Raw genomic sequence first — 24,996 nt, 5'->3', positions numbered from 1 at the left:
TTTATTATACATCGTACTGGATAAAATATTGTATACCAGACAGTAGTAAACAGATAAAGCTCTTTTCTGTTAATAATGTATTGTGTACTGATTTAAATTCTATGAACAAGAGGTGAGCTATAATTCTGAATCTTTTAATTCTTTTCAAACATTTGTCGTAGCATGAAAATTTGATAGCCCGTTGCGTCTATTATATTATTAAAATGGGTCTAACGAAACCGTTCTTGGAAGCCTCTATATTCATATTTAATGTTATTTCCTGGAAAACGTAGATAGCTAAAATGAAGAATGAGGACAAAAAATTTACGGTAATATAAAATAGATTAAAAAGATTATAACAGAAAGTGGAATGTGAATATAATGATATAACATGCTGGAGAGACAGTTACACAGACGAACGAAGCTATTCGAGATAATCTGACAGACAGGGATTTTAATCTTCTGGAATCAAAAGAGAAGTTTAGATTGTTGAAAATTTCTTTAGATCACTTATTTTAACGCTAAAATTTTTACGCCTTGATCACACAATTTTTAACACTTTATATTCCGGAGCTAAAATTTAATTTTGGATATGAGGCTATTAGATTCAAAACTCGTGAAGCCTAAACTTTTGGTACTCCCTCCGCTCCACAATATGGTACAGTAACATACAAAACAAGTTTGACTATTGGGCATGCGCTACGGAATGTTTCATTGTGTGGTAATCTGTTCAGTAGAGAAGGGATTATCAGACAGAGCAGTTGTGAATGTTTACAATCTTCTGTGGTGAATCAAACTGTAATATTTAAGTAGTTCATTGTGAACAGAAATCAAATGGGCACCTGCTGTGATATTTCTGTTGCAGAAAGCGGAACAACATCTAAAGTACAGGGACATCATTTTATTTTTACTAACATTTTTAATATTAACTTCCCTATACCTCTGGATCAGCGCCGTTTGCTACCCCCTTCCACGACTGGAGTTCGATGGTACTAGCATAATATAAAAACAAATCACTTTACTAGGTACAGGAAGGAAGAAAATTAGTTCATCTATTTACGTAAACTAGGAAATATTGCGCTTTTGGGTTTGATCATTTTGATTAGGTTTTTGTTTAATCAAAATACCGTACAGTATTAACAGTGATTGTTTTTACTCACGAACTGAGCTGTCCATGTGGACGTATTCATTATGCAGTGTATATTATACTGTCACATTTGCGTACAATATAGAGAATGAAGTTAAATTGAAACATAATCATAATATGGATATTTAAACACATTTTTTTTTAAATGGTGGCCGTTCATTTCGATACAGGCTTCAGTTCTAATGTGCATATTATCGCACTATAGACTATTGCACCTAATCTCATTTACCAGTTTCGTTCTTCGTACTAGTAACTCATGTTGAAATAATTCTGTACCTACTCTATAAAAGAGTACCTTAAATACTGTAAATTCAATCTTCACTTCTGCCCGATCCGAAAAGATAAAATTACTCAGACATGCTATCTACTGTCCGTCCAAGTGGTTATGTCGTAGAGTCGTAGAAAGGGAGGAAATCATGTGACAGTTAATTACTTAACGAAGTCCTTTTATTTAAGTTATTTTAAACAGTTGTATAATATTACGTAGACGTCAATTTCCTAACAGAAATTAATGTTCTCAGAAAAGAGCTAAGACAGCCCAGCCACTAGCTGGCGAATAAAAGCTGGTGGGGGAAACCGGGATGCGACGTAGGCAAATGGACGACAATATCTGTGCGAAAATGATTCAATATTGAAAGCTTTTTCGTCACTGGGAAACGCGAACATATTTTTGGAACGTACTGTTTACTATGACCGTAAGGCTACTATGACTGTATATGCGGTCTTGGATCTGTGTGGAGCACGGTTGAACTTCATTTGTAGAAGGGGGTGGGAGTGAAGTACATTCAAAAACTCAGGTACAATAAAAATTGAAGTAAAAATAAAATGATGTCGCTGTACAATAGTAGTATAAAAAGGGTTGTAATTTATTGCAGTTTTATGTTAATTTTCCTCTCTCAAAGCAGTGTTTGTTTTTCCTTTTATTAAGTTGACATCAGAAAGAATGAAATGTACTTTATATATTATTTTCTCTTATGTTCATTTAGCAAACAAAAATATCTAGAAAACGTATTGAAGTTGCATTATATTACTGAGAACTTTAATAAATGTATACCATATTTTGGAACGGAAAAAATTACATCTTCCTATACCATGTTTTCGAACAGAGGGAGTATTATTATATTATAATAGACTCTTCCAACTAGGTTAATGTATATTTGCGGACTACTCCATTGCATTGAAATGGACTCCTTCACATTACTGAGATTATCGCGTAGCTAACGAGAAAGACAGACTACAGCGCGAATCGGAGTTACATCAAATACCTTATCATAATAATACCGGACAGCTAGCAGTTCCAGTGCGAACGACGCTGGTGCTGCTACTTAGGCGGCCGGTGTGGAGATACTCGCGAAACAAGCTGTAATCAACTGCAATGTATATTGTTGCTGGGCTAGTTAATAGTTTTATTAATTAGTGCTGTGTTAAAATGTCAGGGTGTATGTGTGCTGTTTATAATTGTGACAATTACAGCATTACAAATTGCTCCAAATCGTACTTTCGATTTCCGACAGTTCATAAAACGTGAGTCAACAAAATTCGTCATTAGACCTAATGCCTTTGTCTCTGTGTTGATAGAACAATAAAAATTAGCTTTTTTATTACACCTAATAAATGAACAGAAGTTAAAATATATTGGAAATGTTGTGGTTTCAGCAAATTAAGTTTTATTGTTGTCTACATGCCTTTACTAATTATTACAAGCATCCGAATATGATACTAACATTTTTATTTTTGCAATTGTCAGCAATGAATATATAAAACATTATTATAAATTCATTCCTAATGTCAGAACTAATTTTTGTCTCAGTAAAGCAAAGAAAAAATATGTAACAATTAATTACGGAAAATAATATGAAGTATGCAATATTCTCATAATATGAAGCTCTGATAAGGTAATAATTTTACATTAAATGCTATTCAACATTTATTTTCTTAAGTGTTTCATATTATATTATTCCACATTAGAACTCTCGTTTTAAACAATAGTCCGAATCTCGCTATGTTAATATTTGTATTTGTGGACGTAATTCCATTCCGCTCCGCTAGATGTCAGGTCCGCGATATTTCGCACTCACGTCAATGCTGCTAGTATACAGCTGTCCGGTATTATTAGAGTAAGGTATTTGGTTACATGGTTATCTTGGTCTAGTCATGGCCATCTTGATAGTCGTCTAATATAAATACATGTTCAAAGTTCTAAAAAATAAAAGAAATGCTATATTAGACTCATGTTATTGGCTAAGAATGTGACGTCGCGTCGTAGCCTATATTTCTCGTCAGCCACGGATTATCGCGTGTCTAACGAGAAAGACAGGCTTCGGCACGAATTGGAGAACCGTGATTGTCATGGTCTAGTCATGGCCATCTTGACAATCGAATAATACAAATAAATGTTCAAAGTTCTAAAAAATAAAAGAACTGCTATATTAAACTCATGTTAAGCGTGAATTTATATATAAACTTGTTCAATGTTGGCCATGTTATGACTAAAAATGTGACGTAGCTACATGTCTTTCTCGTTAGCCACGGATTATCGTATATGACGTAAGAGTTTCCAAGGCGACCAAACTGGATTGGCGTCAATGTAAGAAATCTTTCCAACAAATTATTTCTTCTTTTTTTTATTTACGTCGAATATACACATTACAGGTCAGAAACTAGTGATATTGTTACATGACATATTTAACATTCTCTGGAAATAAGTTGTAGTTTGCATGTAAAAGTTTCTTCTTAAAAACGATCTTATCTTTTGTTTGAAGTGAAACGGTCGTGGACTACAATTATGTTTATCATGTGTGACTGCTGGCAACATATATAATATAATATGTATAAAATTATATAGAAAATCCGATAACAAAAATCATATTGGTACGAATGCAAAATTGTTCTATGAAAACATATTTCCTGATGGCGCTAATACAAAGTTGGAAGCTACGTTGGGAATAGGCAAGTTTACAGTAATTTAATGTCACAATTTTAATTAAAAGTCTCCAGTAAAATAATTGACAGATTGTTTGAAAACAATTTCGTAACTTTTGTTCGTCAATTAGTGGAAATTTGAGAAAGTTATTCATTGAGAAGTAATATCGGGTATCATCAATTACGAGGTAGAATGCGAGGTTCATTTCAACATTCCTCATCTGTAAATCGATGATTTCAAATCGCAGAAGTGCAGAAGAGTTTATTTATATTCTAGGCAGAAAAATTGACGTTTCTAAAGAATAACTTGCATGTTCCTCATATTGTGTTTTTACAATGGTGAATAAGATAATAATCTGGGTAAGTAGAAATCTACGTACAAATTCTGTACTACTGGATTTATACCTATTGGAAATTGGACACATGTACGTATGAACTTTTTTTGCTCACTATCCACTAAAAAATTTACTATTCCTCCTGAATCACCCTGTATATTCACTTCTTTTGAACTGTTTGGAACAAAATGACAATATTATTCTGAAAGGCAAAATCCATGCATTCACCCAAATGCTGCACAAGACCACTTCACAAAGAGATCGAGCATTAGGTCCAGAATGCACGTAGTTCAATCCTTACGTTCACTCAATACAAAAAATAATTGAAACTGTACTTTTTTATTTCCAGATACATCAAACAGATTTAGTACTCTGAGCTCTCCTGATCCGTTTGTGATACAGCCATAGCGTCGCTATGATACAACGGAAGCCTGCATGCACAATGTTTAGACTACCAGCATGACACGTACGGCAGAGAAGTTGCATATACCAATTTTACTGTTAACAGGGATAGCTTCATTGATGTTTCCGTTGAAAATACTCAAACTCGACGGAATTATTTCTAGTTCAGCATAGAGCGAACTGAATAAATTGGACACAGATCGAAGATCAACTACATTGACATATAGTCACGGTGCACAGGGATGTTCCCTTCCGGTCTCACAGAGAGAGGGGGGTGAAAGGGAGATGATATAACAAAAATGATGGTCATGGTAAGTTCAATATTACAGAAAAATAATAGTCGTGGTCGAGGTAAGGTCAACATTACAACAAAAGTTATAGTTGTGCTAAGCGCAATATTATAACAAAAATTATGATTGTGGTAACATCAAAAATATATAAAAAAATTATGACCATAGTAAGTTCAACACTATAACAAAAATGATGGTAGTGGTAAGGGCAATATTATAACATAAATGATGGCTGTAGTAAGGACAATGTTATAACAAAAATGATGGTTGTAGTAAGGACAATATTATAACAAAAATGATGGTTGTAGTAAGGACAATATTATAACAAAAATGATGGTTATAGTAAGGACAATATTATAACAAAAAAAGTGGTTGTAGTAAGGACAATATTATAACAAAAATTATGGTTGTAGTAAGGACAATGTTATAACAAAAATGATGGTTGTAGTAAGGACAATATTATAACAAAACTGATGGTTGTAGTAAGGACAATATTATAACAAAAATGATGGTTGTAGTAAGGACAATATTATAACAAAAAAAGTGGTTGTAGTAAGGACAATATTATAACAAAAATTATGGTTGTAGTAAGGACAATGTTATAACAAAAATGATGGTTGTAGTAAGGACAATATTATAACAAAACTGATGGTTGTAGTAAGGACAATATTATAACAAAAATGATGGTTGTAGTAAGGACAATATTATAACAAAAATGATGATTGTGGTAACGTCAAAAATATATAAAAAATGATGACCATGGTAAGTTCAACATTATAACAAAAGTGATGGTAGTGGTAAGGGCAATATTATAACATAAATGATGGTTATAGTAAGGGCAATATTATAACAAAAATGATGGTTGTAGTGAGGATAATATTATAATAAATGATGGTTGTAGTAAGGACAATATTATAATAAAAATGATGGTTGTAGTAAGGACAATATTATAACAGAAATGATGATTGCAGTAAAGACAATATTATAACAAAAATGCTTATGGTAAGGTCAACATTACAAAAATTATGGTCGTGGTAACAAAAGTGATGGTATTGGTAAGGGCAATATTATAACAAAAATTATGGTTATAGTAAGGGCAATATTATAACAAAAATGATGGTTTAGTAAGGATAATATTATAATAAATATGATGGTTGTAGTAAGGACAATATTATAATAAAAATGATGGCTGTAGTAAGGACAATATTATAACAAAAATGATGGTTGTAGTAAGGACAATATTATAACAAAAATGATGAATGTGGTAACGTAAAAAATGTATAAAAAATGATGACCATGGTAAGTTCAACATTATAACAAAAGTGATGGTAGTGGTAAGGGCAATATTATAACATAAATGATGGTTATAGTAAGGGCAATATTATAACAAATATGATGGTTATAGTAAGGGCAATATTATAACAAAAATGATGGTTATAGTAAGGGCAATATTATAACAAAAATGATGGTTGTAGTAAGGATAATATTATAATAAATATGATGGTTGCAGTAAGGACAGTATTATAATAAAAATGATGGCTGTAGTAAGGACCATATTATAACAAAAATGATGGTTGTAGTAAGGACAATATTATAACAAAAATGATGATTGTGGTAACGTAAAAAATGTATAAAAAATTATGACCATGGTAAGTTCAACATTATAACAAAAGTGATGGTAGTGGTAAGAGCAATATTATAACATAAATGATGGTTATAGTAAGGGCAATATTATAACAAATATGATGGTTATAGTAAGGGCAATATTATAACAAAAATGATGGTTATAGTAAGGGCAATATTATAACAAAAATGATGGTTGTAGTAAGGATAATATTATAATAAATATGATGGTTGCAGTAAGGAGAGTATTATAATAAAAATGATGGCTGTAGTAAGGACAATATCACAACAATGATGGTAATAGTAAGGGCAATATTATAAGAAAAATGATGGTTGTAGTAAGGGCAATATTATAACAAAAATGATGGTTGTAGTAAGGACAATATTATAATAAAAATGATGGTTGTAGTAAGGATAATAATATAATAAATATGATGGTTGTAGTAAGGACAATATTATAATAAAAATGATGGCTGTAGTAAGGACAATATTATAACAAAAATTATGGTTATAGTAAGGGCAAGATTATAACAAAAATGATGGCTGTAGTAAGGATAATATTATAATAAATATGATGGTTGCAGTAAGGACAATATTATAATAAAAATGATGGCTGTAGTAAGGACAATATTATAACAAAAATGATGGTTATAGTAAGGGCAATATTATAACAAAAATGATGGTTGTAGTAAGGGTAATATTATAATAAATATGATGGTTGTAGTAAGGACAATATTATAATAAAAATGATGGCTGTAGTAAGACCAATATTATAACAAAAATGATGGTTATAGTAAGGGCAATATTATAACAAAAATGATGGTTGTAGTAAGGGCAATATTATAACAAAAATGTTGATTGTAGTAAGGATAATATTATAATAAATATGATGGTTGTAGTAAGGACAATATTATAATAAAAATGATGGCTGTAGTAAGGACAATATAACAAAAATGATGGTTATAGTAAGGGCAATATTATAACAAAAATGATGGTTGTAGTAAGGACAATATTATAATTAAAATGATGGTTGTATTAAGGATAATATTATAATAAATATGATGGTTGTAGTAAGGACAGTATAACAAAACTGATGGTTATAGTAAGGGCAATATTAGACCAAAAATGATAGTTGTAGTAAGGATAATATTATAATAAATATGATGGTTGTAGTAAGGGCAATATTATAATAAAAATGATGGCTGTAGTAAGACCAATATTATAACAAAAATGATGGTTATAGTAAGGGCAATGTTATAACAAAAATGATGGTTGTAGTAAGGATAATATTATAATAAATATGATGGTTGCAGTAAGGACAATATTATAATAAAAATGATGGCTGTAGTAAGGACAATATTATAACAAAAATGATTTTTATAGTAAGGGCAATATTATAACAAAAATGATGGTTGTAGTAAGGATAATATTATAATAAATATGATGGTTGTAGTAAGGACAATATTATAATAAAAATGATGGCTGTAGTAAGACCAATATTATAACAAAAATGATGGTTATAGTAAGGGCAATATTATAACAAAAATGATGGTTGCAGTAAGGGCAATATTATAAGAAATATGATGGTTGTAGTAAGGACAATATTATAATAAAAATGATAGCTGTAGTAAGGGCAATATTATAACAAAAATGATAGTTGCAGTAAGGATAATATTATAATAAATATGATGGTTGTAGTAAGGACAATATTATAATAAAAATGATGGACGTAGTAAGACCAATATTATAATAAAAATGATGGTTATAGTAAGGGCAATATTATAACAAAAATGATGGTTGTAGTAAGCATAATATTATAATAAATATGATGGATGTAGTAAGGATAATATTATAATAAATATGATGGTTGCAGTAAGGACAATATTATAATAAAAATGATGGTTATAGTAAGGGCAATATTATAACAAAAATGATGGTTGTAGTAAGGGCAATATTATAAGAAATATGATGGTTGTAGTAAGGACAATATTATAATAAAAATGATGGCTGTAGTAAGGGCAATATTATAACAAAAATGATAGTTGTAGTAAGGATAATATTATAATAAATATGATGGTTGTAGTAAGGACAATATTATAATAAAAATGATGGCTGTAGTAAGACCAATATTATAACAAAAATGATGGTTATAGTAAGGGCAATATTATAACAAAAATGATGGTTGTAGTAAGGATAATATTATAATAAATATGATGGTTGCAGTAAGGACAATATTATAATAAAAATGATGGCTGTAATAAGGACAATATTATAACAAAAATTATGGTTATAGTAAGGGCAATATTATAAGAAAAATGATGGTCGTAGTAAGGATAATATTATAATAAATATGATGGTTGTAGGAAGGACAATATTATAATAAAAATGATGGCTGTAGTAAGACCAATATTATAACAAAAATGATGGTTATAGTAAGGGCATTATTATAACAAAAATGATGGTTGTAGTATTGGCAATATTATAAGAAATATGATGGTTGTAGTAAGGACAATATTATAATAAAAATGATGGCTGTAGTAAGGGCAATATTATAACAAAAATGATAGTTGTAGTAAGGATAATATTATAATAAATATGGTGGTTGTAGTAAGGACAATATTGTAATAATAATGACGGCTGTAGCAAGGACAATATTATAACAAAAATGATGGTTATAGTAAGGGCAATATTAGACCAAAAATGATAGTTGTAGTAAGGGCAATATTATAACAAAAATGATAGTTATAGTAAGGACAATATTATAACAAAAATGATGGTTATAGTAAGGGAAATATTATAACAAAAATGATGGTTGTAGTAAGGATAATATTATAATAAATATGATGGTTGTAGTAAGGACAATATTATAACAAAAATGATGGTTGTAGTAAAGACAATATTATAACAAAAATGCTTATGGTAAGGTCAACATAACAAAAATTATGGTCATGGTAAGGACGATATTATAACATAAATGATAGTTGTGCTAAGGGCAATATTATAGGCCTAACAAAAATTATAGTCGTGATAAGATCAACAATATAACAAAAGTGATGGTCGTGGTAAAGGCGATATTGTAACAAAAATTATAGTTTTGGTAGGGGCGTTACAACAAAAATTATGGTTATGGTAAGGGCGATATTATAACAAAAATGATGGTTGTGCTATGGGCGATATTATGACAAAAGTAATGGTTGTAGTAAGTGCAATATTATGACTAAAATAACAGTCATGGTAATGGCAATATTATAAAAAAAAAATATGGTCGTGGTAAGTTCAACATTAGACAAAAATAATGGTCGTGGTAAGGTCAACAATAAAACGAAAATGATGGTCGTGGTAAGTCAACATTATAACAAGAGCGATATTTTAACATAAATAATGGTTGTGCTAAGGGCAATGTTACAACAAAAATGATCGTCATGGTAAGAGGATATTGTAACAGAAATCATTGTCGTAGTAAGGGCGATATAGTAACAAAAATGATACTCTTTGTAAGGGCAATATTATGAGTATAATAAAAATTATGGTCATAAGAAGAGCGATATTATACAAAACTGATAGTCATGAGAAGGCCGATGTCATAACAAAGATGATCGTGGTAAGGGCGATGATGATGATGATGATGATATTATTATTATTATTATTATTATTATTATTATTATTATTACGAAGTATTATGACGTAGATGTTTAATTGTCATAATGATGACACTATATGTAGACTAACATTAATGGAATGTACAATAACCAGATAAGTGGCAATACAGAAAATTCGGGACAACTACAAATTAGTGCCATAAGTGAGGAACAGTTGCTGAATTAATTATACTACATGAAAACAGTGGAAAGTGACTTACTGGATAAGTATCCAATTATTACCACCAGTCTCTGCAGTAAAACAAATGTAACACTCCGAACTTCACTCAATAACACTCACGCCCGAGGCCAAACAAATTGATAATCAAACACCTGACAGAAACACAAGGCGCCTGGAGAGCGAGCGCTCCGCACGACGATAGAATTAACAGACAACTGAAAGTGAAATTCTGCAACAGCGAGGCCGAGAGCTGGTCCGGTTCCAAGCGGGACATTCTTACGAAAACTGCCATCCTGTGTACGAACTGTAAAGCTGTCTGGTGTTGTTCCACATCTTTATTTTATGGAGAGCGAGAAGAGACGTGTTCAGTCGGCCCGTATGCTGGTAATAAGCGGCACCAGTAAAAAATAGCAATATGAGTTACTTACGTAACCACAATAAGCTACCAGAAAGAAAGGGAATCACTTGTAACACGAAATATCACGTGCGTTTTCCGATGTACATAGGTTGGATAAAAAGTAATGTCAACACTGCTGTCACGTGACGATGGTGCGTTCGAGAGCTGCCAGCTGTGTGGACATGAACGAGGACTGTTAGATGAGTTAGTGCAGCCAGCGGCGACAGTACTCTGTCAATCTACTGCAGTGTGTAGAACGTTGATTTTCTTAGGGATAGTGGAAGCGCCCTAAGACCACGTTTACAAAACTAGAGCAACGTTCCTGGATCAAAATTGAAGTGACACGAGGTCGTAGTGCACAAGAATGTTTTCAAGGACTGCATGAAGCATATGCCGATGCAGCGTTGCCATATCGCACAGTGGCACGATGGGTTATAGCGTTCCGGGAAGGCAGGGATGCCGTTCAGGACAATCTCCGTACAGGACGACCCCGCGTGGAGGACAACACAGTTCAACTCCTTGCTTCCCTGTTGGATGCTGATCGCCGATGGACTGCGCAGCGGAAGTCTGAGTATGTCACAAAACTGTGCTCCACATTCTGCATGACATTGGTGGTACAGAATCCCATTATTCTTCATGATAATGCAAGGAGTCACACCGCTGCTGCTGTCAAGGACCTCTTGCGCCGCTGGCAATGGGAGATTCTGGAACATCCACCGTACTCACCCGATATGATCCATGCGATTACGATCTTTTCACCAAAGTGAAAGAACCACTGCGAGGGGCCCGGTACAATACTAGAGATGAACTCATCCGTGCTATAGGGCGGTCAATACGGAACATCAACAAAGATAGACGCGCTGATGGTGTACGACGCCTTCCAAACATTTGGCAAAAGGTAATAAATAAGGGGGCTACTTTATAGAAGGTATTGTATTCCTGTGAATAAAGCCATGTCAGAAATATCGAACTGTTGCCATTACTTTTTATCCAACCTATGCACCTTCATGATTGTTCCTGATTACGAATCAGTAGACCCAAGTTTGATTCTTTGAAAAGAAGCACACAACTAACTGCAAATATTTCGTGTTTGTCCTGCGTTACTTATCAATTGATGCATTGGGCCGAATAACGGTCTATGTTACAATTTTTGAAAATCCAGTTTTTAAAGGTTGAATTTCTTGGTTGGAACAACGGTCTATGTCACTAGTCACTTCTACCGTATCCAGTTGTTTACATCGTATCAAGAGTTACTGCCCGGGAGTTTGTTCTCTTTACGAATACTGGGTACTTGAATTCTGTAGTATATCAGATTTCGGTTGATCTATTACGTAAAATGGACGATTGCAAGACAGTGACGATTTCTACGATAGATATTGTAGCATATCCCTCAGGATCATCTCCTATCCAGCTAACAACGCCATATCATCAGCAAATCTGATGCACTTTATTCTTCTTTCTCCTACTATCACAAGGACTGCGAAGAATATAAACGAAAACAATTAAAAATGCATCAGTATACACAGCCCTATGACCCACATCTCATTATTTCACTACATAATCTGAATATATAATGCGCAATCTCATATACAATGTCAATTAAAATTTTCCTGCATGGAAGTAGGTTACCGTTTACAAGCACCGCCTGTTAGTTTTGGGTCAATTTTATGCAAATTACTTATTCATAACTTGTTGCTCATTACAGCTCGGGAGAGAAAATGGTAAAGATATTGCACCAGTAATAATTTGATCGATGACTAACACGTGTTAATACGTAATTACTCTGCAGTAAGTTCTCCAGATGATAAGTTTGAACTATCTTTCGCTACTTACAAGTCAAAACCTAATCTTAAGTACATATTATGTGTCAAGTATGTTATTGACGCTGCGTAGACCCGAGCATAGTTTTCACTTTGCATAAAATTTATTTATTTACTTATTTGTTTATTGCTTACATTTTGCATCTATTTATTTATTCGCTTGCTTGTTTGTTCGTTTGTTCACTTATTTATTTTTTCATTTAGTCATTCGTTCAAATATTTATTTATTTACAATATAATAACGAATATATTGAACTCTCCATCATGAGGCGTGTACGCATGACTGGAATGGCATGGATTTCATTCTTAATCCTTTGCTTCAATGTGTCTAAATCGTCTAGTCGTGTGGCAAGGACTTTGTATATAAAATATCCCCAAAGGAAAAAATTACAAATTGAAAGATCTGGTGATCGAGGAGGCCACGGAATGTCTCCAAAGCGTGAAATGAACCTGTTTTCATAGACTATTCTCAGGGTTTCCATAGAGTGGCGTGAAGTGTGCGCTGTTGCTCCTTCTTGCTGGAAATAGACAGATGCTAGGTCAACATTAAGATTTTGCAGCTGTGGAAACACAAACTCATTCAACATGACGTCCGTAGAGTCTTTCGTTTCCCTCCATGCTTTTTATTTTCTGGAGACGCCGTAGTTCGAAACTCATGTACCCAGCTGTTTACAGTGTGCCGGTCTGAAACATGTCAATGCTTCTAATGTTAAAAATGTCTAAATATTCGCTGCTGCAGAATCACCATTTTTTAAAACAGTCTCTACAGCGAAATTATGAGCGATGAAGCTACAGGAGAATGGAGAAAGTTACACAACGCTGAACTGCACGCATTGTATTCTTCATCTGACACAATTAGGAACATTATATCCAAACGTTTGAGATGGGCAGGCCATGTAGCACGTATGGGTGAATCCATAAATACATAGATCTACAGAGTGTTAGTTGGGAGGACGGAGGGGAAAAAGATCTTTGGGAAGGCCGAGATGTAGATGGGAGGGTAATATTAAAATGGATTTGAGGGAGATGGGATATGATGGAAGGGACTGGATTAATCTTACCGTTAGCGGTCTTATGGGATGGTGGAAATGAACCTCCGGGTTCTCTAAAAGTTATAAGTAATATTTGAGAATAGAAAATAAAAATACAATGCAAATTATTAAGGAAAGGAATATACAATATCTAATAGCAAAGCGATAAATTGAAGAGATGGTCCATTTGTGAGAGAGAATAGAAGAGGATAGATAGGGAAGGATATCTGAAGGGTTCAGAGCCATAGTGGGCCAAGCGCCATTTATTAAAAACGGAGGAAGCAAGGGTAAAAGTTAAGTGAATACCATAGTTTAATGAAGACTGACATATCGTTTAGTTTGAATGTGTATACTTTATATTACTTGCTATATGTTTCCATTGAATTATGATGATAACTCATTTTAACTCTTGTTTTCTACGGTTTTAGTAAATGGCGCTTGGCCCACTATAGTTCTGAACCCTTCACATAGCAATTCAGTTAAAACAGAAGAATAGGAAGTAATCAGGAAGTAAATGGTAAATGGATAGGTCTATATTAATATAAAAGGTTGGTATTGGGTATACATTAAAGGGATGGTGGATCGAAAAGCAGAAATGTAAAGGCCCACCACAACTATGAATAATTGTAAAGTTGGCTGACAAATAAATATCAATATCAATATGGACTATGACGCAAAATGAAATACCTCAACACAAAAGTGATCGAATCTCTGACTCTCTAGTTCAAAGTCTGTTATTCTATAGGTTCAATAATATCGGCGTTCAATATAAAGAAATGTATAGACTCGTCAAAATGTTAAACATGTCGCGATATCCCCTGATACAAAAGGCAGTTGCAACACAGTATTGATTTACTGCGCGATAAATTGATTTCGATAAGACATTCGCGGAAATGCATTAGGATTCACGGAATAGAAAGGCAGTTGAGTGGAAAATCTTGTCTCAACCGAAACGCTACCCCAATCCCATGTAAATTGGCACAGAGGATCAGATTAAAGGCCTCGTAAAATTGTTGTAGCTGTAGTGACTTCCCTCTTCAGTCTGGGTTGTTACGGGCAGGGAACAGTGTCGTGCGTAGTACACCTCTACAACATGAATTTTAATAAACCCCACCAGGGTCGCTGTGGCGCTAATGGCACTACGGTTTCCATGGTTTTCCTCAATCATAAACTCTCGAAATGCATACGATAAGCAAGGGTCCTATTTAAGTTAATGCGGTAGCATTTTTTTTCCAGCATCATAACATTTATATTTCGTACTAACATTACTGCATATGAGTACGAGGTCATAGATCCCGTGGGCAATACGCTAACGTGACACTAAGAATAAAACAAAGAGCCTAACAGCCAAGTCCGTTCCCTATTCCATTAGCTTCTCGTTTTTCTGACTCAGTAAGACTCTCAAGGTACATTTAGCACGACCTACTTACAAAGTATTTTCATATTCTCATTCTATCTCACTTTTATTGTTGTTGTTTAGTCAACTGTCCAAAGACATGGTTTAACCTCACAAGTGACACAAGTAAGGCATTACTCATGAGGCAACTAAACCAGGATATAATGGGTTAGGTTGGTCAGTTCCTTCCCTCTCTCCTCCATCACATACATTGCTGACTAGATAAATATTCCTCTAAACCAGCCATGGCGAGAACGTGACTCGCGAGACATTGTGGCTCGCAGTGATAGCTGTGCATTTCGCTTGCTTCTATCCTCCGCCAACCCCCACCCTCTCACTCACTGGAGTCAAACTCCGTTCCATTTGTATTTGTCTCCGAACTGCGAGTGGCATATGTCTTTCTCGAAACCGTGTACGAAAGTTCCAAGTAGGATGGGAGGACGCATTTTTTTGCTGTCAATATGATGAGAATATTAAATGTATGATTTGTTCACAAGTATTACGAGGAAAACGGTTGTATAACATAAAACGGCATTATACTACATGTTACTGATGAAACATTAAACGGTTAAGTGTTATTGTTGTTATCATCATCATCATCATCATCATCATCATCATCATCATCATCATCATCATCATCATCATCTCTCTGTACGTCGACCCTTTTTCAGCAGATGTACGAATAATGCGGTTAGCTCTTCAATTTGAACTCACTGATTTACTATGTGATGTCAAATGAAAGCTAGATGTAAGGGCTTGACAAATGTTGAACTTTTCAAATCTTTGCCAAAAAATAAATATCCCAAGCTTCGTTCTTTCGCTTGCTCTGTTGAAGCCATGTTCGCTACAACTTACGTTTGTGAAAAATTATTTTCAACAATGAAAATAATAAAAACCAAATTTAGATCACGACTGACAGACAAATACCTTCGTCATCAACTACGACTGGCAGTAAGTGACATATTTCCTGATTTTGAAACTTTGTCGCAGAGACATTGTGAAGGCAGTTAATTTTAGGTTGTGATATTGTTCATTTCTTTCTTAGTTACACGTACTAAACATTAGTTTGTAGCCTTGTACTGAATAAAATTACATTTAAGTGCTTGACGTAAGGAAAATGAAAATCCGTTAATAAGTCAGACAGTTGCTTCACTTCCCCTTCGGGTGTCCGCCTCCCTCCATAGGTGCTATGCACGTACAGGTTACACAGTGGCTCGGCGCACGATTACATTTTCGCCACCGCTGCTCTAAACAGACTTCAGATGTAGGCCTACAGAAACAAAATTGATTTTCCTCTGACACATGAAGAGTTATTTTCCAAACGGTGCTAAGTCATTTATAAACCATTTTTTATTTTATAGGTAAACGTTATTATTTCCTATACATCTATACAGGGATACACTTGAGGCTCATACCAGTATAGGTACAATCTCAATGGTGCATTCTACGTTGAAAATTCAAGCAAGTTATATTCAAAAGTACATTTTTCTGGCAACGTTTCTCTTTTTATATTTTTCGTTATCTGCACTAATAACTGAGTTTGTCTATGTCGCCGGAATTTTGAATCACTCTGTATGTAGTAGTAGTAGTAGTAGTAGTAGTAGTAATAATAATAATAATAATAATAATAATAATAATAATCCGTGGCGCTACAGCCCATGAAAGGCCCAGACCGACCAGCCGGCTGCTGGTCTCACGTCCACATGCCGAAGCAGAGGAGGACGATCATCCAACCAGAATGGAGGTATCGTGTGGTTAGCACGATGATCCCCCCAGCCGTTATAGCTGACTTTTTCAACCGGATTTCGCTATCTATCACAGCTCACCAAGTGCATCGGGATGCTGGGTGAGCACCGGTGCCATACACTGGCCGAAATTTAATGAGAAAATTTATTTCCCCATGAGAACTCGAACCAGCGTGCATTCCGTAACGCGAGTCCTAGGCAGGGTGCCTTAGACCACGACGCCACGGCGCGGGACATTCAGTATATAATATTAAATTAAAATACGCATGTTTCATAAAAAATTTAAAATATTCACAATATGCAAAATAAAACTGGTCTTATTCTATTATTCTTCATTTTAAACGCAAATAAATACTAGTAGGTACGCTACTTCGTAATATGATGCATCAATAAAAGCATATATTTGAATGTAAATCATCGGTGTAGTTATAATTCAATTACTTGAGGATGTGATGTACGCATATACCCAAGGAAAGAGTAAAAATGAGTTTTAAAATGTACTCCACTATGAAACAGAAAACGAGTATAGCTAGAAAGAGTTGACGGAGAAAAACAGTTGAAGAAAGTAATAAAGATGAAAGACGATTTATAGGTCCATCGAAAGCGGAGTGGATAACGGTAAACATCGGAGAACGTTGTTTATAACTTCATACTCCGATGGTGGCGATGATAAAGAAGAGAACGAAATTCTTTCTTTCATCCGTTTTCACGACAGTTTGAAGACCGACGATATATGGCAGTACTGAGTGGCACAACACTTCCTCTTGCGGAGATGATGAAATGATGCTGAGAAGAAAAACGAGAGTATTCTTCGAAAATCCGGCTCGTAACAGTAAGGTAAATGCTCCTAAGATTGCGCACTTAGTGAATTTGTGTCCTTAAATGCTCATTTTTGAGACAAATATAGAAGCTATATTTATGAAACGAAAATCTTGATTCTTAAGATCACAGTAATATGAAAAAAGTTACAAAAATTAAATATTTGTTCTTTACAAAAATTCTTCTTTGGAAAGTTGCGAACGCGCAATCTTACAGCACTGTCCTTTAGAACTGCGCACGTTGCCCTTCAAGATTTATTTATTTATTTATTCTGGTGTAGTTAAGGCCATCAGGCCTTCTCTTCCACACCACCAGAAATACAAATACAATAACAGAAATAAAAAGGAAAAAAAAAAAATACACTATAAACAAAGTAAAGTCACACAAAAATATACACAGGATGCAGTCACACAAACTTTAAATGAGTGATTAAGTATAATTAATTGTATCCTAATTAACTAACATAAACAAGAAACTTGCGATTTTAATCTAGAGTAAAAAACACAAATCAACACTTCTAGCAATACCTAAAAAGCATTAAACAAGACAAAATTTTCCAATTTAATTTTGAATTGTGATAAATTCCGGCAATCCCTGACATCATTAGGTAACGAATTCCAGAGGCGAGGTATTTCTACAGTGTAGGAGGATGAGTATAAAGACGTTTTTTGATGAGGGATAGAAAGAAGTGCTTGATGTCGGTTTCGAAGAGTTGTAAGAAATTGAAAGCGCGATAACAGATAATTCGGAGTAGAAGTATGTATGATTCTAAAGAGAAGAGACAGTGAATGTATTGTTCTTCGTTCCTTCAGACGCACCCATGAAAGTAACTGGAGGGAAGGTGCTATATGGTCAAATTTACGAGAATTGCAGATGAATCATATGCACACATTATGAACACGTTGTAGTCTCTCAGCTAAGAGTGACTATCATATTGAAAAAGTCCAACGCCTTCGTAGCTCGAACAATCTTAATGCCACCACTGTTTGCACCCCCTACACTGCACCCAGTCCTCAGAAATTGGTTCCTCAAAGGTTTCGTCACAATCAGGACAGAAACTTTTTCCTTCTGAAACTGTCCGACATGATGAAGTTGACGCTGATGGACCGTCGTAATTGAAGTTCTTCCTGCATTGTTTAATGTTGCACGACGTTTTTGTTGTAGCTGAAGAATCACTAGAACTGGTGTTTTTGCATTGTTTCTTGTTGTTTTCTAGAAGTATATGGACAGTTTAGACGGTCATGAAATCGTAAACATGAATAAAACAGGTTGCCATTCCATGGATACTTATTTCTCAATGGTTCTGAGTTTAGACGGCCATGACATTGTGATCTTATAATCTATCCAACTTGAAGTATTTATTTAATGTAAATTTATGCTATTGTAGAAAAAACACTGTACGACACACATTCGTAAAGTTATCTTTTTTTGCACGAGTGCAAAAGCTTCGTTTCACAAACTTTATATTTGTGACAGAAAGATAACATTTAAGAACTTGTTTCATAAATAACTATTTTACCTCCAAAAGGATACAAAAACAAGGAAAATTGTACAGGGACATCATTTTATTTTTACTAACATTTCTAATATTAACCTGGCTATACATTTCGATTAACTGTTAAGAACCGGAAACACCGTTCGCTACCCTCTTCCACGACTGGAGTTCGACGACATTGGTAAAGTACAAACAAATCACTTTACTAGGTAGAGGAGGGAAGGAAAGTAGTTCATCCATTTACGTAAACTAGGAAATATTGCGATTTTAAATTTGATAATTCTCATTAGGTTTTTGTTTAATCTAAATACAGTACTGTATTAACAATAAGTATTTTTACTCACGAACTGAGCTATCCATTCGGACGTATTCATTATGCAGTGTATATTATACAGTCTACAGCACATTAGCGTACAATATAGAAAATGAAGTTAAATTGAAAAATAATCATAATATGGATATTTAAACACATTTTTGAAAATGGTGGCCGTTCATTTCGATACAGGCTTTAGTTCTTTTGTGCATATTATCGCACTATAGACTATTGTATCTAATTCCAATTACCAGTTTCGTCCTTCATACTTAGTAACTCATGTTGAAATAATTATATACCTACTCTATAAAAGAGTACCTTACGTACTGCAAATCCAATCTTCATTCTGACAGATCCGATAAGATAAAATTACTCACACATGCTATCTACTGTCCGTCCAAGTGGTTTTAACGCAGAGTCGTAGAAAGGGGGGACATCACGTGGAAATTAATTAACGAGGCCCTTTTATTTAAGTTATTTTAAACAGTTGTATAATATTACGTAGACGTCCAATTCCTAACAGAAATTAATGTTTTCAGAAAAGAGCTAAGACAGCCCAGCCACTAGCCTTTACAAGGGGGGAGAAGAAGCGGGTGGGGGAAACCGGGATGCGACGTAGACAAACGGACGAGAGTACTTGGGCGAAAATATGATTCAATATTGAAAGCTCTTTCGTCACTGGAAAACGCGAACGTATTTCTGAAACGTACTATACTCACTAACTCTGTACTGTTTACTTTGACTGCATACGCGGCCTTGGTTCTATGTGGAGGAAGGTTGGAAGTTTACTAGTAGAGGAGGTGGGAGTGAAGTACATTAAAAAACTCAGATACAATAAAAATTGAAGTAAAAATAAAATGATGTCCCTGTATTAAACTTTCTTCTTTGGAATATCTAAAAATATAATTTCCTGCATTTAATGGTATTACTTATGGTTCACCCTGTATAGTCATTCAGTTGACGGTACGTAAGTATCAAATACAAACGACAATAATTGAATTCCACGATACTACTTTTGAACACATACAATTACGTAAATATTTTCGTAACTTTGATCTGTCATGTGATTGACAATGAGTCACTAAAGTTCATTATAAGCGGAATGCTGCTATGAATTCCGCATTCTGTTATTTATTTCTTTAATGGCCATCAGTTTCACGCATTACATCGTTCTATCCCTCATTACCAGAGGCAGTTGTTTTAACTATCCAAACAAACTATGTCAATTATAGGATTTTCCGTAGCTTCGTCTGTTTTCATTGTGTCGGCATTGGAAGTGCACTAGTTAAATTACCACTACGGAACATTGTTCTCCAACAGAACAAACAAAACAGCAGGATTATCTTGCGAAGGACGAGTTTATCACTACCACTGTGAAACACATACATTGTATCTCTACGGAAAAGTCAGTACTACGGCATTAGTAGTTGGGCTTGTACAGGGACATCATTTTATTTTTACTTCAATTTTTATTGTACCTGAGTTTTTGAATATACTTCACTCCCACCCCTTCTACTAATGAAGTTCAACCGTCCTCCACACAGATCCAAGACCGCATATACAGTCATAGTAAACAAGACGTTCCAAAAATATGTTCGCGTTTTCCAGTGACGAAAGAGCTTTCAATATTGAATCATTTTCGCACAGGTACTGTCGTCCATTTGCCTACGTCGTATCCTGGTTTCCCCCACCAGCTTTTATTCGCCAGCTAGTGGCTGGGCTGTCTTAGCTCTTATCTGAGAACATTAATTTCTGTTAGAAATTTGACGTCTACGTAATATTATACAACTGTTTAAAATAATTTAAATAAAAGGGTCTCGTTAAGTAATTAACTGTCACGTGATTTCCCCCCTTTCTACGACCCTACGACATAACAACTTGGACAGTAGATAGTATGTCTGAGTAATTTTATCTTCTCGGATCGGGCAGAAGTGAAGATTGAATTTACAGTACGTAAGGTACTCTTTTAAAGAGTAGGTACGGAATTATTTCAACATGAGTTACTAGTACGAAGAACGAAACTGGTAATTGGGATTAGGTGCAATAGTCTATAGTGCGATAATATGCACATTATAACTGAAGCCTGTATCGAAATGAACGGCCACCATTTTAAAAAATGTGTTCAAATATCCATATTATGATTATTTTTCAATTTAACTTCATTCTCTATACTGTATGCTAATGTGCTGTCGATAGTATGATATACACTGCATAATGAATACGTCCACATGGATAACTCCGTTCGTGAGTAAATACACTCATTGTTAATACTGTGCTGTATTTTGATTAAACAAAGACCAAATGAAAATGATCAAACTCAAAAGCGCAATATTTCCTAGTTTACGTAAATGGATGAACTACTTTTCTTCCCTCCTATACCTAGTAAAGTGATTTGTTTGTATATTACGCCAGTATCATCAAACTCCAGTCGTGGAAGGGGGTAGCAAACGCCGTTGATCCAGAGGTGTAGGCAAGTTAATATTAAAAATGTTAGTAAAAATAAAATGATGTCCCTGTATTTTAGATATGAAATGAACTGAAATCAATTTAAAACATAAAAATCCGAAAATATTAAAATGAGAAACCATGAAACAGTTTTCTCGTCTCACAAGCTTACGGACAGTCGTTTCATTGTTCTCAAGTATTAGTTTACCCCACAGTAAATTCGCTTCCATCTCGAATAACGAATCCATTATAAAAATGCGTATTTTTTAGTATTATTATCTTAAATATGTTTTATAGTATTCTATGTAGTAATGTATTAGAATACTTCATAGTTTACCAACAATTTCGAAATTTAACACGTTACAAGGAATAGATCACAGCCATAACTACAACACACAACAATTCAACCCATGCAGAACACATCACAAACTCCAATCACAATAATTGGTCCTCTACTATTCTTAATAGCAATAAATGCCTTCCAGAATTCATTAAAGCAATAACAATTATGTATGCAGATGATACTACTTTCCTATGTTCTTCCTCTACTCTAAATCAATTACATGCTCTCAACAACGACACTCTATCACAGATGACTTTATAGTTTGAATCGAATGGTATCTTGCTTAATCAAGAAAAAACTATCAACATAACTTTCAGCCTAAATTATCTAATAAATAAGGACAACAGACTCAACTACACAATTTTCTAGGACTTTTATAGACTCCAGTTTAACATGGGATAAGCACATCGAATACATATGCACAAAGCTATCAAGAGTTTTATATTTGTTAAAGAAATTAACGACTTGCGTCTCTGAAAATTATTTAAGATGTGCCTACTTTTCTTTCTTTCAGTCGATAATCAGATATGCCCAAATTTTCTGGGCAAATGGAACCAAAATTGGAAGCGTCTTGATTTTACAAAAGAAAGCCATTAGAATTTTATGTAAATCAAACTATCTGGAACATTGTCGGCCACTTTTCAGACAATCTCGGATCTTAACAATCATAAATTTGTATATATACGATCTAGTACTTTACACTCGACAAAATATCGACAATTACTCATTAGTGGCCAATATACATGATCATGAAATTAGAAATAGTGAACAAATTAATATTCCATATTGTAGATTACACAAGAGCAACACAAACTTTTTAATTATGGGGATGAAATTATATAATAAGCTCCCAAGTAAATATTATAAATTACCAATCAATAGCTTCAAAACTAGATTTTTCAATTGGTTATTAAATAATCCTTTTTATTCTATTGCTGAGTTTTTCAACACAAATTTATATGAAATTGTATTTTAATAAATAAGTTTAATTGCAATTTAGTTAGTTTTCTTTAATTTAAAAGTTTCAAATTATTCCATGTTTTCATTGTATTATTTAAATTTCACCGTTTCTTTTATTAGTGTTCTTTAAAATGTATTTATATGTTTTTCAATGTATTCTGACGAAGCCTAAAACTGTATGTCTAATGGTCAAATAAATTGAATTGAATTGAACTACAACAATATAGACAGTGACATGAAACTATTATACATTCATCAAAGTTTTATTGTTAAAGCCGTCAAACTTATCAAAATGCATAGTGGTCGTCACTGGTTCCTCTACAATACCGGACACACACACTTCTCTCCATCATTTTCAATACAATACCTCACTTTGGAAAACGTATTATATGTCTTTCACGTGTTAAATTTTATATTACCTTTTTAACATGTTTCGGCTTGCTATTGGCCATCATCAGAACTGGTTATTGTTGGTCTTAGCGCCAAGAATATTATAAAAATTACCTGGCTGACTAGTTTGAACAATCACTAGTAATATTACGCATTATTTTTTTCACATTCCGTTTCATTTTTTTTAAATATGCATAATTATATATACCACATATAATAATGCCATTTGTACTGTTTTTAAACTTTTACCATTTTCCACTATTTTAACCTTGGTACGCCTTTATACTTGTTAATATTCAATGTGTATTGCTTATTTTTCATATAGATATCGAACTTTATGTCTGAAGATGCCCAAAATTGGGCGAAAACGTTAATGCTAATAATGTAATTGTAAAATAACTATTTTCATATTTTACATTAAAATAAGTGAAAAGACTGAACATTTGCATGTTTTTTTTTTCATTTGAATATACTTGACTTATTAGAACTTAAAAATGAATTCAAAGTTTAGAAACTATGTTGCCATTACGTTTCGAAACCACCAAAACTGTAATTCATGTTTGAGGAGAAAGGAAAATAATTTCAGGGTAATATTTCATTGGGTCTATGGGTCGCAAGTATTTCACTAAACAAGGATATATGTTTATTCAACTATTGAACGCAATAATTTATTGTTATAAAAAGTGGTTTAAAATTACTCATTCCATCTGCATCACATAGTTCAAGAACCTGATATTATATCCTTTTTCCGGGGAGGTCTTCAATTATGAAATTGCAGATGTACAATCTTAGAAAAAAATTTTGTCGCACAGATATCTTGTAAGTCCCAGGAAGCAGGTAATGCGCATGATCAGAGGACGAGCGACCTGGTTCACAAGAGAACGACTAGTTGAGGTAATAAAATTAGTTTTGTTTCGTTGTATGTCTGATCATGCGCACTGCCTACTTTCTGGGACTTCATATTTTCATGCGAAAAATATTCATATAATCGGCTATATACAAAGAATAAGGAAAATTCAAATTATAGTAAACAAAGATTTTTACCAATCTTTTAAACAAGTATAAACACAACTGGCCTGTTAATCATCCAAAGTTCACAAGTCACATCTGCTTCGAGGTATACCTGAAACAAAAGTGAAAACAGGTTTAAAATGAAAGTTTAATAAAACATTTTCAATAGTTACACTGCAGGTAGTAGTACGAAATGTCCCAAGCTGAGATTAAGGCGGTGGAGGGAGGAGGGGAATGAAAAATGAAAAATAAAAAAATGAATAAATAAAAAATAAATAAAACAAAATAATAATAATAATAATAATAATAATAAT

The 24,996-nt window shown here is 33.7% G+C and overlaps 1 protein-coding gene across 24 annotated transcripts in view; it reads right to left on the bottom strand.

Moving 5' to 3' along the window:
* Positions 1–24,769, bottom strand: part of LOC138692929 (RNA binding protein fox-1 homolog 2-like) — a 1,380,865-nt gene extending 1,356,096 nt beyond the window's left edge. For 21 of the 24 annotated variants that reach the window (XM_069816296.1, XM_069816310.1, XM_069816300.1 and 18 more), the window contains exon 1: positions 24,748–24,769. The gene's annotated coding sequence lies outside the window, so the exon portion shown is untranslated. Of the gene's footprint in view, positions 1–10,557; positions 10,657–24,747 lie in introns of those variants that run through there. The other 3 variants (XM_069816292.1, XM_069816308.1, XM_069816287.1) reach the window with 2 other exon arrangements.
* Positions 24,770–24,996: the final 227 nt, after the last annotated feature.

The sequence above is a fragment of the Periplaneta americana genome, chromosome 17, assembly GCF_040183065.1.
Source record: "Periplaneta americana isolate PAMFEO1 chromosome 17, P.americana_PAMFEO1_priV1, whole genome shotgun sequence".
Lineage (NCBI taxonomy): Eukaryota > Metazoa > Arthropoda > Insecta > Blattodea > Blattidae > Periplaneta > Periplaneta americana.
The sequence above is the reverse complement of the archived record's forward strand: the minus strand, read 5'-3'. Positions and strand labels throughout refer to the sequence as shown.